This window comes from Anas acuta, chromosome 1, assembly GCF_963932015.1.
Source record: "Anas acuta chromosome 1, bAnaAcu1.1, whole genome shotgun sequence".
In the NCBI taxonomy this organism is placed as follows: Eukaryota; Metazoa; Chordata; class Aves; order Anseriformes; family Anatidae; genus Anas; species Anas acuta.
This window is the reverse complement of record NC_088979.1, coordinates 16,308,707-16,326,642: the sequence shown is the minus strand read 5'-3', so window position 1 is coordinate 16,326,642 and position 17,936 is coordinate 16,308,707. Positions and strand designations below refer to the sequence as shown.

At 43.0% G+C, this 17,936-nt stretch overlaps 1 protein-coding gene across 1 annotated transcript in view; it reads right to left on the bottom strand.

The window, feature by feature from the left end:
- Positions 1-3,778: 3,778 nt before the first annotated feature.
- The window catches only part of AASDHPPT (aminoadipate-semialdehyde dehydrogenase-phosphopantetheinyl transferase), a 57,473-nt gene continuing 43,315 nt past the window's right edge, over positions 3,779-17,936 (bottom strand). The window contains exon 7 of the mRNA XM_068670334.1: positions 3,779-7,035. The gene's annotated coding sequence lies outside the window, so the exon portion shown is untranslated. The remainder of the gene's footprint in view (positions 7,036-17,936) is intronic.

The window sequence follows — 17,936 nt, the reverse complement described above, 5'->3', positions numbered from 1 at the left end:
CATCATAAAAGAGACCTTGGCTGGCAGAAGATAAAAATATTCTGGCCAAGAAGTTGTAGGCTAAGCAGGAAAGCATGGCAAGCAGAGGCCATATACCCTAAGCACAACCAAATTATCTTTCAGTTCATACATACACTCACATTTAATTAAGTTATGATATTGTCAAGCCTTTGGCATGCTGCCTGCTGCATAAACATTTCTGGCGTGGATGTTCAGTAATTCTATTACAGACTTAGTAATTCAAATGGAGGAGTAGGTAGGCATGAAACTACTTAGAAATTTCATCTGAAAGCCACCTATAGGTTACACAGAACGCCACAACTTGCCAAGGTGGAAGAATCTGAGAGCAATGTCTCCACTCACAGGAGCCACTGAGGCCTGTGCCTATCTCTTCAGTGCATCAGCAGTCCAACAGCAAAGTCTGTCTTGTATCAGCACAGCCACCCGTGAGCATCCCCCATGTACAAGAACAGCATCATCCGAGTTTGTAGAAGCTGCTGTTGGATTATTAGGTTTGTCATTGGTGGGATTCAATTATTTCTGTATTATTTGTGTAAGAGTAATGCAGAGAGGCTCCAGCTGAGACCAGGCCTCTGTTTTACTAAGTACTGGGAGACAGTTTCTTTCTCAAAGGGTGCATGCAGTTTCAGCTGACAAGATGCAGACTGGGGGAAAAAGAGGCATTTTGTTATGGTTGCACAGGCAGACTAATTCTCATTGGCACTTTTGCATTAGCAGGTGTCCAGTTAAAACATAACCATGTGGTATTTCTTGAATAAAATAGAAGCAAAGCCATCTTAGAACTGTACCATATCAAAAATAATACAAAATTACAGTAAAATTTATGTTAGAGGTACAGAAATGTTACATTTTAGAAGCTGGAGGAAAGGAGAAAAATATTTTACCACCAGAGTCTTGAGACTCCCTGATTCCTCCCTCCCAGCTACACCTTTGCCCTGTACTGTTTCTCACAGAAATACACATTTTGCTTTCCACTAAGGAAAAAATTTGATGGCAGCAGATGGACAGACTGGAGTCTGATTTTAGCTTCTACAATTCTTGGAACAACGGTTTTCACTGTGAAAGCTAACACCATAAACCACTCTCTGTGCAATCAGGTTTTAGCTGCCCTTATACTCAAGAAGTGAAGTTTCTTCCTCCGAAGACTTGTTTGATGCCAGCTCAGGTGCTAGATGGGCTTGCAGTCTTTGACCTGCCTTACTCCTCTTATCAATTTTCCCTGGCTACTCGGGCTGCCAGAGGCCTTCTGAAATCAGAAGGAAGACCCTGCATACTGCCATGGCCCAACGTCTGTGTCCTGCACTAGATGTGAGATTCCTTAGGGTTGAGGAATCTTCCTGAGCAGCCACAGAAAAAGCCTTCCATCCTCTGTGCCCTGGAGTTCAGAAGAATTTAGAGCCAGATTGTGGTTAAAACTTGTGCTTGATCATTCTTTTACAAATAATGTTCTACAAACAGCAAAGGTAAGTTTGGGTATGTCTTATGGGATCTGTACTGCTAAGTGGTGGTGAAGTTGTAGGCAGCATTTCTGATATTGTGTCTTATAATAATAATGGAATTACCTTTTTAAAGCAGGACACAATAGTTATTTGGCTATGATATACTCACCAGATTTTCTAATTAATAGGTGTTTTGCTACCTGCCAACCTACGAAGTCGAGATTCCTTTTCAGAAGCATTTGGTTTGAGAAACAGTTGCATTTAAATTAATCTTTTCTAGTCCTCTTGGAAACTTAAATATATTTTAAGCATGCACTGTAGTGATACCACAGATTCTCCTCCACCACACTGGATATCAACTAGGAAAGCATTTAAGATCTCTGGGATAAAATAAAGTAAGTTCAATGCAATCTTGTTTCTTCGGTTTCTGTTGTTAATTTGTCTTGTATGATTCACCAATCATAAAATGACACAGAACTGGGTATTTTACCATATTTACTTTTTTTCACCTTTTTTTGAATTCATTTATTTTTGATAAAAGATACCAACAAACACATTTTTATGCCTTAATCTGTCCCTTTTTCTATTTGTTCAAGGTACTGTTTTTAATTTTCCCCAACTGTCAGGCCTTAAATTGTGTCTTTCTTCAGCCAAACATATTTGTACCATTTTTAGTACCTGCTCTTGAAGCTGTTTTCTTACCTGTCCAGGCTACAGAGCTAATAAAGATAGAGTTAATTTCTAGGTCTTTTAAAGATGATCAAATGTGTACTTTATATGTGTATGTATATATATATATGCACATATATGTATATATGTATGTTTCTGTGCATATATATATCACATATCCATAGCAGCTACATACTTGTCAGCGATGAACTTACTGTAGTCTGAGAACAAAAGAGTTAAAATCCATTGTGTGGCTGAAATGGATATATTTGCATAAACACACTAAAAATTTAATGTAGCTGCATTTTTTATTTTGTTTTTAAAAGCTGTTTGTACAAAGTTAACAGTTCAGTCAACTCTGTTGTCATGCCAAGAAACTAAACCAAACCCCATAACCATTCTATTAATCATTGTTTCAGAAGTCCCAGAGAATTTACTTTTATAAATAAATTAGATATATTTAAAAATTTCCAGAGTTTACAATGTTTCTTCATTATTGCAGCAGCTTTCACCTGGCATTATTTTGTCCCCTCTCTTCATTGAAGACTTATCTCAGAAGATAAACTTATTCTCCGATTACTTAGATGCATTTACATGACTGAAACTGTATAGCTCTATAGCCAGCATATCTGACTTAAGCCAAATGAAAGCTATGTGCTTCAACTGCAATGAGCAGTTTGCTCTTGTCTCTTTTTATCCCGAACGGTGACTGAGAAACAGCGATCATTTCTGCAAGTAGGAGCTACCTGACTGCATAATTTAAATGCAAATAAATATCCTACTGTACTTTAGGGAAAACACCTTCAATTAACAAGGCCAGTCATTTAAAGATCCTAACAAGCAATTAGACTGAAACAATGATATCAGAAATATCTGCCTCTTTGTAATACATTGTTTTTGCTCGCATGAGAATTTTAATTATGGTATAACCAAGCACATAGCTGAAGTACAACCTTTACCCACACAGAATTTCACCAAACAGAATTAATTCAATACATTTTCCTCGTGTTCTACAGGTAGCTAATGAACTGTAGATGACATAACTATCAAAAGATTAACAAAATGCTTTTATGTAGGTAGTAAACACTGCATACTGGAAATCCTACTGTATTCAGTATGTGGTGTTGGAGCTGAATACATGCAGGAAAATTCCATTTTGCCTACAAAGAGTCCAGTGACCCCATTGAACAAGCTTCTCTCTGTGCCTCACAAAAGCTCTCAGAGAGGATGAGGTGTACATTGCATGAACCACTGATACATGGGCTGAGAACCCACTCACCTGATGGCAGCCATGATAAATGACACGAAACAATGCTGCTGAAGCTGACAAAATGCATGATATTCACTTAAGCAGAAAATATTTTCAAGTTACTATGTTTCAGATTTTTGCCTGTGTACTGTTTCAAATGCAAACTCAAAGTAATTCTAATAGGTGGTCATTTAAATATATCAATCACTATGATGAAAAATAATAATACTTTTCAAACTACATATAGGTACTTATGCCTACCCAAACTGCAGAGAAAAACACGGGCATAACCTTAATTGAGAAATATCCTTACCTGTAAGATACTCTAATATGGTACATATATATATATATATATATATATATATATATATATATATATATAAAACTCTACATGTAAATATATGTAATAAATTTATAAAACTCTTACATAACATTATAGATAATGTATTACATAATGTCTTACATACACAGCATCCTTTATGCATAACACAAAGATATATAAAACCTATAACTCTATTTATAAAGATCTTTTATATTTTTTGTCTTTTTATACTTCCTCCTTCCACTACAGTCCCTTCTGCACTGGTTATTAGGGTGCCCACCTACTATGCCTTAAAATCAAACCCAGCAGTTCATTAGCCATAAGCAGAAATTGCAAACACTGATGAAAGCATCCATTAGCATATTCATGGCACAGAAACAGTGGAAGGACTTAAGAGATTTAATTAGCTATGGATGGTCAACTCAGGATGTCTGGTGACAGCCATAATTTGGTGAAATGCCACTTAAAACACATTTTTTTTCTGCTGTGAATTTCAACGTCATAAATGCTAACACAAGTTTAACACTCTCCATTAATATTTCTTTGGAGCAAGTCTAAACAGGGAAGATGCTTCCTTTGAATTCTGTAATCTTGAAAAGTTTAAAATATTTTAGAAACTCATAATGGCTTTGAAAAACTTCAGTACCTCCTGTGAAATTGATCTAAAGCTATAGTAAACTGCCTACCAATTTCTGTTGTAGTCATAGTGATTAAAGTAATTCCAAGGTGCTTCTCCCATGTGAATTTAAATACATTCCTGTGGCATTTTTCCAAAACATGCCAATCCCATGAAGTTTATGAAAGAGATCAGTACTCAGATCAATTTTCCATTGCCCAAGATACAGTTTTCTCAATAAGAAAGCCATCATTAATGGTTATGATTCAAATTCCACACTCAATTTAGTATATCAGGTCTAACCCTTAGCCATTGTAAATCTGTGTAGGTGCAACCTCCCAGAAAATAAATTGGTGCTATGCTAATTTACTCTGAGCGACAGATAGTTAAAAAATGGAAAGAAAACAAATGGAGAAAAAAAGAAAAAAAAAAAGTTATTTTCTGTACCTTTCCAAAAGGCGAAGAAAGATGCACTATGATGGTATGAATGCCAGGATACAAGACTATAAGGAGTGATGCACATCTGAGTAGCTTAACAATGAGGCCATGGGCACAGCCGGGCACCCAGGAGGCTCCCTCTGAGCACCAGGCAGCACTGCTGTGCTGGGCAGGTGATGGAGCCCTGGCACAGGCTGCCCAGAGAGGCTGTGGGGTCTCCTCCTTGGGGATCTCCCAAGGCTACCTGGATGTGGCCTGCTCTGGGTGTCCCTGCTTGAGCAGGGGTTGGACCAGATGGCCTTCAGAGGGCCCCTCCCACCTCAGCTGTTGTGTGATTCTGTACGATTCTGTTGCAAAAGCTTCCCCAAACTTGATGCTTCTAGCTAACATCACTAGATGTAGTGAAAAAAAATTAAAATTAATTATTCGTCATGCAACTGGGAGTTTAATATTCAGTGACATTAAGTAAGTTCAATGCAGTTCAAGAAACAATGAGGCAACTTAAAAGCCTTTACAACAGAAACATGCACTCTCCACCTCTGACCGAAACGGGACCAGGTTGAACAACTACATAACAGCTGCAGCAGGCTGCAGGAAGTGCTGCGCTGTCAGAATCACGCTGCTGCTGCTCTATTTGTGTGAGAATATCTGAGAAGCACTGTGCGACCCCAGCCTTTGCCATCCCTTGGCACTGCTGTACCAATGGAAAGAGCATAAGTGTGCCCTACCTGGGCAGCGAACAGAATCCTGACACACAGGATCGGGCAGAGGTATGGGAAAGCGGCCAGCCTGTATGAGAATTTGAGGGCAGTCCAGGTTCCTGCATTCTGTCTGTTATCAGATTCCCTTGGATAAATTGGATGTGAATGGTCACTTGAGTGAAATTCAGACTATTTCAAGATTAAAGGAAAGCAATTTTTTAGAACACTGAACCAAGGCTGGAAACCTTAAACTACTGTGACAACAGAAATTCACTAGTTTGAGAATCTAAGCAGGAACTTCAGAAGTGTGTAAGATGAATACTACTATTTAACCTTGAGGGGAAGGGAAGAAAAAAAAAAAAAGGAAACAAATATTTAAATTATTGACTGAAAAACTGATTGAAATAACTTCAGATGCTTTGAGACCTTAGAACAAAGTAGAACTAAAAACTTCTCTTTGTGAGTTAAAAGCTAGCATGAATACACTTTCATCTTGTTTTTCATATTTATTTTCCCTCTTCATTTACAGTCTTAATGTATAATTCATTTAACCATCTTTTCTATTATCTTGCTAGGGGGATATTGCACCAAAGCACGCATAATGATACCACAATATATCAGCTCAGGGTCAACCCGCTGTCAGCAGGAATTTTCAGCGTGCTGAGAGCGGCCGATTGAAAACTGCTGCAGCAAAGGTCCCTTGGCAGATGTTGGAGGGGCTGCGGGACCGAGGGCACAGCATCAGCCAAGCCAACAGATGAGGAAACAGGATGGAGCTGATACATCAGCTTATTCATGAGCTTTACAAACAAGGGTAAAACCTCAGTGTGGTTGCTGTTGGTAAGTCCTCAAAACCCAACTCAATCAAAACCTCAGTGCTGTTACGGTGGCTACTGGGCAGGTTCTCCTAACACCTTGCCATATGGCAGCACTCCTTTGCTGCTTTGAAAAGGAGAAATAAAGGTATCTGGGTACCTCTAAATGTTCGAGGATCAAAGATGCATTTCAACTAAAATATGCATTATTTACTGTTTACATCACTTATAAATCCAAAGTGTTTTGTGTGTGTGTGTGTGAGAGAGAGAGAGAGAGAGAATGAGGTTCTGCTACAAGAACCTTTGTGTTCCACAACACAGCTTCAAACAAAATTCTTCAGAAATTTTCTTACAGGTATTAATAAGTTCCACTGTGCAACATTGTGGCCTGTTTTCTTTGAAAATATGCATCTTCCTACATGTCTTAAATATCACATTATTTTTGCAATTTAGACCGAATGACTCTCTCTAATGTAGAATACAATAATGTTACGTTATAGTTTATGTCAAGAAACTAGGTTGAACTTCATTAAATTAAAATTGCAGGGGAAAAAAACAAAAACAAAAACAAAAACAAACAAACAACAAAAAAATAAAAAACAGGGAGTATCTTTGTCCTAGAAAAGACTTGAACACACCCAGTATTACAAGTATGCCACAGCAGGGACAATTAGTCCAGATGCAAGCAGTTTTGTGTTCCCACAAATTGTTTCAGAAATAACAAGGGTATTAGACAAGTGTTTCAGTAATCCCACATGTCTGGATCTAAAAAACAGCAAGAGAAAAAAAAATAACTCAGAAATGTAGAGCCATAAATAGACAACACAAGATCAGAACACAACCATAAAATGCATTTTTTAATTCCATGAATAAATTAAACTCCATCTTAGCAGAAACAGGAATTATACTGTATATCTTGCAGTAATAAAATAAAAAAAAACCTAGAGACAGCACAAGAAGATACCACAACACATTACAAAAAATGATTTAACAAAATAATTGTTAGCTCTTTTGAGAATAATTCAGAATAGATTTTCATACCAACATTTTTGATACAGTGTACAACAATCTAAAATATCTGTACATGGAAGGAACATGCCCAGAAGCACACATACAGGACACTACCATGTCCAGTAATAGGTAGATTTAGGCAGCAGTTAAGGAAGAAAAGTCTGAAACACTGTTTTAGGCTTATTTGTACCAATTTTGTCCAAACACTGCTCATCTTCTTTGTCAACTGTAGAGCTATGGTCATGTAATGCTCCGCAGAAGGTAAGTTATACTCTCTTGAGGATCTGCCTATTCCTTCCTATCTTGCTATCTTGCTTTTCTTTGTAGACCATGGTTTTATTGCAATGTTTTGGGTAAAGATGATAGTTTGAATGCAAATTGTTGCCTGTGCATTTTTGGGAACATAAATTACAATCATACATAAATTACAATCATATTTATACTACTTCTGCTGATATGTCTACCATTTCTTGTTTGAGTAAGACCAGAGCAGCATTTGATTAACATCAGTGCAACTGATTCCATAATATAGTAACAAGATATGTTTTGCATAGGTTTACAGGTTTTGCGAACACCTGAGTGAATTCATATAATCTACTATTCAAAGCTGCATATTTTCACATCAAATGGCACCAGTCTCTTGTCATGTAACTGCAAAATTGTCTTGAAAACAGTTTTGACACTTCAAGTTCCTAAACCACTCACAAGACAAGGGAGGCTGGACCCTCAACTCTGCTCGGAGCAGAGTGAGGAATCTCCCCCTTGCTCCTGAATTGACCCTACACAACAGATAGGATGCTCTGGGGCTGAAAAAAGGAGAGGGTGTCAATAACAACAGCAGTAATGGGCAAGACCCTGGAAAGGGCCACTGCAAAAAGGTGGACCAGCAAAGCACTTGTGTAAGAACCAGTGCCACAAAAAAGCAAGGAGGGTGCTGGTAATTGGATATCCCTCTCTGACAGGCACTGAGGTGCCCATTTGCCACCCAGACAATCTCTCGTGAGGTTTGCTGCCTGCCTGGGGCCTGCATTTGTGACATCGCAAGGAAGCTACTGAGCTTGGGCAAGCCAGAGGACTATCAACTGTTCTTGTTCTTTCACCTAAGCAATTGTGCGCCATGGGGAATCGTACAGCCTTAGAAACAAAGAATATCCTGGGAACCTTCTGGCTTATTCTCAAAGAACAGGGAAAAACTGTGCCCTCTGCAGCCTTGCAGCAAATGCTTGTGTGGGCTACCATGAATGACCCCTCTATTACAAATCAGACAGTTTATTATCCTGAAACATGGGACCAAATTGGGGTCAAGCTTTTGGACTCTGCTACTAAAACAACAAGGTTGCAGCTGGATAGCTTGGCCTCTGGCCAGCAGTCTCTGAGGCCTTAAAGAGCCATGTGGGACCACAGTCAGAGAGAAACATGGTTTGCCAGATAGTGAGGGAGCTGTGGGCTTGTCCACTGATCCACCTGCTACACCATCGGCCCACCCACCGCTACTGCCATTGCAGGCCTTTGCTGTTACACCCCCTGATGACCTGGGTAATCAAGAAAAGGAATGGGAAGTGGTGACTGTTACATGATTTGAGAAAAAAATAATGAAGTCATGGAAGATATGGGAGCAGTTCAATCAGGATTGCCATCTCCAGCTGTGCTCCCCCAGTCATGGATATTAATAGTAATAGACTTAAAGGACTGTTTGTTAAACATTTGCCAAAATTCAGAAAACTTAGCTATGTTTCAATTGATACCTTTTCTGCCTGTATTTTTGCATCTGTCCATGCAGGAGACAAGAAAAAAGTCTGATGGTTGTGTGTGCGTGTTGGTAGAGCATAGGCTCCCCACACACCCAGCACTGTTTACTTGCCTTTTATAAGTATTACTAAATTCAGATTGAGTTGTATCTTCATTTTTTACAAATTGGTGACTCCGACATGATCTTCTTGGATTTTGGATCTGCGACCGGTTAAGGGAGGCGCCCCACCTAGCGGCCCTTGCCGATAGCAGCGCTACAGTCCAATAAGATTTCGAACATAAAAGGCAAGTGAAGTACCAAGAGCTCTTCCTCCATGACCCCTAATTCTGCATGTGAAGACCCAAACGAAGAGGATTTGTGAGTATACCATTTGGTTGGGGCCGGATTTGGTTGTGTGACTGTGTGTAAGGGTGTGACTGAGATGGAACTTAGTTCCAAAGCGAGTGTGGAGGTCTTCTAACTGCGGTTCTGATCTCCCACAAGGGCTGGTGAAGGACTGAAGCGATTGCTCTAGGAATTCATGGGTGGGTTAACCACTTGCAAGACACCTCTAGACACAGGGACAGCCAGGGATTCAGAACCTCTTTAAGGGGTTCCAGGGATTCAGAACTTTCCAGGCTGGGTCAGGAGAAAAGTAGACTCTCAGACCTGACAGGCTCAAAGACCCTGGACATTCCACCAGAAAGCCTATTAGGGATAATGTTAAAATATTGGGATGATTGGGAATCAAGGAAATGAAAAGATAAAGAGAAAATGGCTGAATTTTGTATGATAAAATGGCCAAAGGAACCTTTAAGACCACATGTTTTTTGGCCAGTTTTCAGATCCTTTGAGGGTTGGGTATGTCAGGCATTGAACCTCTATGTTAACTCTAAGGAGCCTTTTAACCAAGAAGAAAGCGATTACGGGGCTCTATGGATAGAAGCCTCAAACGCATTTCCCCCAACCCAAATATTCGCTTTAAATACTAGAACTGACAGGGGAAAGGAAAAAATGGGAGTCTCTGGGTAATATACCCCCTCCCTATTCACAGCAACTGGAACCACCACCTGTTGAAAGTTGATTGCCCACAGCCCCTGTTCCCTCTCCCTCTCCTCCTGCATGGACTAGAAATACATGCAAGATAAGAGCCACAGAAAGGGAGGAAAGTGAAACACAAGGTCGGATTGACAATTTAGGAGGTCTTTACCCTTTGAGGGAGGTACCCCTTGGGGGGAGTCGGGGGGGATAGGGTTTGTAGTGGTTCCTTTGAACACGTTAGATGTAAGAAGGAAATGGGATCAGGCAAGCAGGAATGAGACTGTGGGAAAGACAAAATCAGGAAGGTCCTCCAAGGGATGTGAAGTGGCCAAATACCAACCCTAACTAGGATCATCAGGCTGCTCAGGGGAGGCAAAACATGAGGGATCTTAGGACCACAATGATACTGAGAGAGGGAGTTAGGAGAATACAATAATTCACTAACTTTTTAGAAAAGAACTAACTTTTTAGAAAAGGGGGACTGAGAGAGGGAGTTAGGGGAATCTTATCAAGTAGAGATAGAGTGTTGACGGCATGAAACTAGGATGCTACTTAGTGTGTTTGCTAACTGCGGTGCTTGTGCAAATTAATTAAAGCAAGAAGCCTTGGGCCCCTTACCAAGGTCAGTCTCCTAATAAGAATGTGAGCCTATCTTGCTGCAGCAAGATAGGCTATCTTAGGCAAGATAGGCTATCTTGAGATAGGCAAGATAGGCAAGATAGGCTATCTTGAGCCTATCTATGCTCGAGTACTGTGTGCAGTCCTGGGCACCGCAGTATAAAAAGGACATGAAACTGTTGGAGAGTGTCCAGAGGAGGGCTACGAAGATGGTGAAAGGCCTGGAGGGGAAGACGTACGAGGAACGGCTGAGGGCACTGGGCCTGTTCAGCCTGGAGAAGAGGAGGCTGAGGGGAGACCTCATCACAGTCTACAACTTCCTTGTAAGGGGGTGTCGAGAAGCAGGAGACCTTTTCTCCATTAACACCAGTGACAGGACCCGCGGGAACGGGGTTAAGCTGAGGCAGGGGAAATTTAGGCTTGACATCAGGAGGAAGTTCTTCACAGAGAGAGTGGTTGCACACTGGAACAGGCTCCCCAGGGAAGTGGTCACTGCACCGAGCCTGTCTGAATTTAAGAAGAGATTGGACTGTGCACTTAGTCACATGGTCTGAACTTTTGGGTAGACCTGTGCGGTGTCAAGAGTTGGACTTGATGATCCTTAAGGGTCCCTTCCAACTCAGGATATTCTATGATTCTATGATTCTATGATCTTAAGAAACTGGTAGAAACTGGTCCTGCAGATGGACAAGAGCCAAGGAGCAACTGAGGCTATGCAAAGACAAGAGGTCTACTTAGTAGTGACAAGGAAGAGTTATCAATCTTCATCCCCACAACCCCTGTCAACCACCACCAGAATACACTGTGCAAGCACAGGTGGGAGGAATTTATGGAAATGACTCCTTGGAACTAATTTTAATACAAAGTGGAGACAGGTTATGAATATGTATAAGTGTATTGTGAAACTTCATGCATATGTAACTTTTTACTGCATATAACCAAGGCAAGTTGCCGCGTCAGGTGCACACAACTTTGGTGGGACTACCCCTCATGCTGCCCAGCGCTGAATGAACGTACTGTAGTGGGTTTACATGGCAAGGTTTTGGTAGCAGGGGGCCATAGGGGTGGTTTCTGTGAGAAGGATCTAGAAGCTGCCCCATGTTTGATAAGGGCCCCATTGTTTTCCAGAGCTGAGCCAATAAGAGATGTTGTTTTGCACCTCTGTGAGAGCATATTTAAGAGAGGAAAAAAAATGCCAGAGATGATACAAACAAGTTTTGTTTGTTTTAAGTGATATATTCTTGTGGTATGAATGAGAAGTGCAAGGGGCCTCTTTGTGTGATTGCATGATTGTGCTGTGAGTGAGATGCAGCATCGCTGCGAAGTGAGTGTGGAGTTCCGATCCGCGGTTCCATATTCTCCGTGAGGGGAGCGCCCGGAGACGAACAAAGCACATGACAGACTGAAAAGAAGTTCTGTTTTATCCAAGTGATGATTGGTGGTGCCCAATATACGGGCCCAGCGGTGCATCTTGTAATCCTATTTTTTGTTCTATCAGTTGTTCTCTGGATACCCAGCTCCCTGAGCTGGTGGAAGGGGGTGGGGAGCAGACTGTGGCCCTCACAATCCATGAGGAAATGGTTGGTGACCTGCTACAGCACTTAGATGTATGCAAGTCAATGGGTCTGGATGGGATCCACCCGTGGGTACTAAGAGAACTGTCAGAAGAGCTGGCCAAGCCACTTTCCATTATTTATTGGCAGTCCTGGCTATCGGGGGAGGTCCCAGTTGACTGGCGGCTAGCAAATGTGATGCCCATCTACAAGAAGGGATCAAGGGTAGACCTGGGGAACTATAGGCCTCTTAGTTTGACCTCAGTGTCAGGGAAGCTCATGGAGCAGATTATCTTGAGTGTCATCACATGGCATTTGCAGGGCAACCAGAAGATCAGAACAAGACAGCATGGGTTTATGAAAGGCAGATCCTGCTTGACGAACCTGATCTCCTTCTATGACAAAGTGACGTGCTGGGTGGACGAGGGAAAGGCTGTGGATGTGGTCTACCTTGACTACCTTTGACGCTGTTCCCCAAAACATTCTCCTCAAGAAACTGGCTGCTCACGGCTTGGACTGGCATACACTTTGTTTGGTTAGAAACTGGCTGAATAGTTGGGCCCAAAGAGTCATGGTGAATGGAGTCAAATCCAGTTGGAGGCTGGTCACTAGTGGCATTCCCCAGGGCTCGGTGCTGGGGCCAGTCCTCATTAATATCTTTATCGATGATCTGGATGAGGGGATCGAGTGCACCCTCAGTAAGTTTGCAGATGACACCAAGTTAGGTGCATGTGTCGATCTGCTCGAGGGTAGGAAGAGATAAGATAGTGTATGTCATACCTGAAACATCTTGAATTACCCTGCTCCTGAAAATTTAAAATAATAGGTGGGAAATATACCTAGAGGATTGATTATCTACTTTGAATCGAGCCCCCACTAACTCGTGGAAAAGTTGAATGCAGGTAGGAGAGCCATAGGGTGTGTAAGCCTGGACCATTTCCTAAGAAGCATCAGGGAGAGGGAAGACTGGAGAAGGGACCAGTACTGGGACTCAAGAAGGTTTACCAAGGGCTGCAACCCCTTAGGGTAAAAGCCACCAGGTAACATGGCCTTTACTGGACCTCTCCTAATTACATGCATAATTCTATTGGTCCAGGGGCATTCTCAGAATTGTAGTAAATGTATTGTTAACACCCGGAGAGGAAGACTTCAGGAACAAACACTAGTATATCATACTATCTATGCCTGTAAAGAGGAAGAATTAAACCTATGCTATGTAAGCTAGAGTATGCTTGATGTAATGAAAGTAGTAAGATAACCTGTTATGATCCCAAAGAGGTCCCCAATCGATGGTGGATAGAGGTAAGAACTAATAATGAAGGAGGAAGGTTAATTGGGAAAAGTCGCATCACCACAGATCTTAGTAAGCCCTTATCAATCAAATTTGATGTCTGTGATGCTGCTAGTGACGATTATTACATACCCTGTGGAACAATGAGTTGGGTGAAATATTATAGTGAACGAGAAAAATATATATATGCCCCAAAAAAATAGAACGAGGTTGATATGGTGTTTTCCAGGTATCAGTAGTGGCGGAGAAGTCAACAAAATTATTTCCGTGGGCATGCGCCCGGGGACTTGGGTCTGTCTGAACTAGAGTCACCTTTTCCCTGCAGCAGCCTGCTGTGCTCTGCACTTGTAGCTGGAACAGCACTGGTATCACTCCAGTGTTGTGTCTGTTGCTGCGTAGTGCTGGCACAGCATCAGGACTCCTTCCAAGCCCCCAGGAGCCAGCAGGCTGGGGGTGGGCAAGTGATGGGGAGGGGACATTGCCAGGGCAGCTGACCTAAACCAACCAAAGGGATATTCCATAACACCTGATGTCACACTCAGCAATAAAAAGGGAGGCTCTTGTGGGGGAGGGGGCAATTCCTTCTGAACAACCGCTACACGTTTTGAGGCCCTGCTTCCCAGGACGTGGCCGAACATTGCTCATTGATGGGAAGTAGAGAATAATTTTTTTTTCCTTTTCTCTGTGCTTCCATGTGGACTTATTGTTTCTTTTCTTCTCCCCATTCCCTTTCCGTTTAATTAAACTTTTCTCATCTCAAAGCTCGAGTTCTCTGTGTTGTATTTTCTCCCTCTTCCTCTTTGAGGAGAGGGGGAGTGAGAGAGTGGTTGTGGTGGAGCTCGGCTGCCCACCTGAGTAAAACCACCACAGTCCTTTTTGGCGCCCAACATGGGGCTCGAGGGTTGAGGTAACAATAGCATTGGTTGAAGTATTTACAACTAACATACTGGTAGTCATAACGTTCGTTTTTCTGGTAATATTTTTCTGTGTGGCTATGTTGTATGTAGTCCACTCCCTGTTTTCTTTTTTCCTTCACATCCGATCGGAGAAAGTGTTGAAGTCTGTGCTTGGATTTTTTATCATGTTGTGCTGTAACATACCAGCCTTCAGTTTTGTTTGGTATTCAGGCCCTGCATTGTTATCTTCCTGGTCTCATGGAGGTTATCTTTTTGAAAATATTAAGAATTACAGCGCCTTCTTTTTTGCCCCTAGCAGTCAATCAGTGAATAGTATCGGGGGTGGTGCCTTCTACTTTTCTCCCTGTGGGCTAATTACAGCAGCCTTTCAGTATCTTGGATACCCTTGGTCAGATATTATCCTCCTATTACTAGGTCTAGTGTTTGTCTTCTTCCCCAAGGTAAAGCAATTTATTAAGAATATTATCCAAGGACCTGTCCCCAGACAAAGTAGTTGTGGGTGGCAAGGTGTGTGTGGGGATTTAGGCAGGTACCTATCACGGTTTTCTCCTCCAATGGTTCTTAATTTCATCCCTGAACAAGTGCAAAATCCAAGAAAATGGGAAGAATGTTTGAAAGATGTATGCCCTGACCCTGGCAATACTAGAGAACTCCACCAGCTTGCTGCACTCTGCTGGGGTCTGGCTTATGCTTATCAAATGTCAATTAACACTGTCCAGCACCCTCAAGGGAATAGGGAGGTTCCTGAATTTGATGATGAGACAGCACACACTGTGACCACCCCAGAGGACCAACCATCTATGGTATCAGTTGCCCCTATAGGAAAGACAAAACAGTGGAAACAGAGATCCTTAGTAAGGGAAGAAGCTCCTCCTAAGGGTAAGGGAGAAGAGGAAAAGGCAAGCAGCTCTAAAGCAGCAGCATCACGGCAACATCAGGGAGAAGAGACTGAAATCATAGATGAATCAGAAACTACTTGGTCTCTATCCTTGAGTGAGCTGTGAGAAATACGAAAAGATTTCAGTCATCATCCAGGTGAGCACATCCTCACCTGGCTGCTTCGATGCTGGGATACTGGGGCCAATACCCAACTGCTAGAAGGCAATGAAGCCAAGCAGCTGGGATCCCTCTCTACAGAAAGGCTCATTGATAGAGTAATTGGGAGAGAGGCACAAGTTCTCAGCCTCTGGAGGTGAATCCTAACAGCTGTGAAAGAAAGGCAGTCCCACAAAGAAGATATTGTATACCAAGTAAGCAAATGGACCACTATGGATAAGGGCCTCCAGCAGCTGCGGGAATTAGCTGTGCTGGAGATGCTTTATAGAGATTTAAACAATGCCCAGACACCTAAAGACTCTGATGAAGTCCAGTGTATAACGTCCATGTGGCGCAAGTTTGTACGGGCTGCACCCTCATCACATACCAGCGCACTGGCAGCAATGGATTGGGAGGAGGAGATGGGGCCAACTGTGGACAACATGTCCAATCAGCTTCATAAATTATGACGAAAATCTTTCTGCCCCAGTACGGGCCTGCATTTCAGCTGTGGAGAGACTGTCCCAACAGTTAGATGAACACATAGCTTCCTCCTCACCTAGACAGAAGAATCTTTCGGCCATCAAGCGCCAGCAGTCTCTGGCTCAAACAAGGGAGAATCCGGGACGCACACCGCGGGGTACCTTGTGGTTTTATTTACGTGACCATGGGGAAGATATGAGGAAGTGGGACGGTGAACCAACCTTGGCTCTAGCTGGTCAGGTACGTGAGCTACGGAAAGATACAGCAGCAACAAAGGGGTCCCCTAGGAGGATTGCTGCCCCAGTTTCTGTTGGGCAGTCCCCCAGAGGCAGTAGAAGGGCTAGTATTACTCCTGACCCTGACGAAGAGACTTCTACTTCACATTTGGAAGAATTAATTGATAGATACTCCAACCAGGACTAGTGGGGCCCTGCCTCTGGCCAGGTAGAGGAGAGGGACAACCGGATTTACTGGACTGTGTGGATTCGATGGCCTGGCACACCGGAACCGCAGAAATATAAAGCTTTAGTGGACACAGGCGCACAGTGTACCCTAATGCCGTATAGTATACTATAGTATATAGTATACCTCAGTATACTTCAAGTATACTTGGAATTGACTGCCCCAGCGGTGGAAACACAGCCCTACCATTTGCCATGGACTGATCCAGATGACACTGGAACAGAGGAACGCTCCCGAACACCTGCAGTACATCGGTATCATCGTATGGGGTAACACAGCAGAAGAAGTTTTTGAGAAAGGGAAGAAAATAATTCAAATTCTCCTGAAAGCTGGCTTTGCTATTAAACAGAATAAGGTCAAGATCAAAAGGTCTCCTCTTTGAGGAGAGGGGGAGTGAGAGAGCGGTTGTGGTGGAGCTCGGCTGCCTACCTGAGTAAAACCACCACAGGACTGTAGCTGTGTATGTTGGGGTACATGGCAGAAGGATCCCACTTTGTGTACTGGATTAAAGGCATATCTTAAAAAGGGAGAAATAAAGAATGTGGAGGAATGGTTAAGTGAGGTAGGACATGTGGATGTTGGGCAGTTGGGAGACAATGGGCTGGTGAAGTACGGTACTCGGCTCACATGAGCCTGGGCACGTACGCAGCTGGCTGAGAGCCAATCAGGCTCAAAGACACGATGCCCTTGGGCGATCGGGAAAGTCCCTAAGGCGGGACAGGTAGCCAAAAGAAGGAGGACCAGACTGAAAAGCCCGGGAAGTGTTAACCAATCCTGAGCTTAGTTTCTGCAATATGTATGAGTTGATTATGTTCAAACTAGATAAAAGGCGACTGAGCTATCCATTAAAGTTGAAGTTCACTGTTCACTCATATTGAGCGTCTGGGTCTTCCTTCCGTCGACAACAAATTGGCGCCTGAACAGGGACCGGTCTGAACGGGATTTGGACACCGATGGCAGTGATCCTGGGCCATGGTTGGACGGAATAAGGGAAGCCGGTCCTGCAACACAGCCCAGGAGGTGGAAGGGACAAGAATCCCCGCACCCGCGCCAGGAAGGTGAAAGGGACGTGGAGTCCCCGCACCCGGGAGAGGATCCTGCCGGTCGCGCGTCGCCGAGGTCTGCAGCTCGGAAGGTGGAAGGGAGTCCCCACACCCGGGATGAGCCTATATAGGGTCCCGACGGAAAAGCGCCGCCGAGGTCTTTGCAAAGGCTGCAACCGATGTATATAAAGGTATGAAAAGACAAGCGGCGTATAGGGCCGGTACTTTTCAATATTTTTATAAACGATCTGGATGTAGGAATAGAAGGTATTTTGAGCAAGTTTGCTGATGACACCAAACTTGGAGGAGTTGTGGACTCTGTTGAGGGTGGAAAGGCCTTGCAGAGGGATCTAGATAGGTTGGAGAGCTGGGCGATCACCAACCGCATGAAGTTCAATAAGAGCAAGTGCCGGGTCCTGCACCTGGGACGGGGAAACCCTGGCTGCACGTACAGACTGGGCGATGAGACGCTGGAGAGCAGCC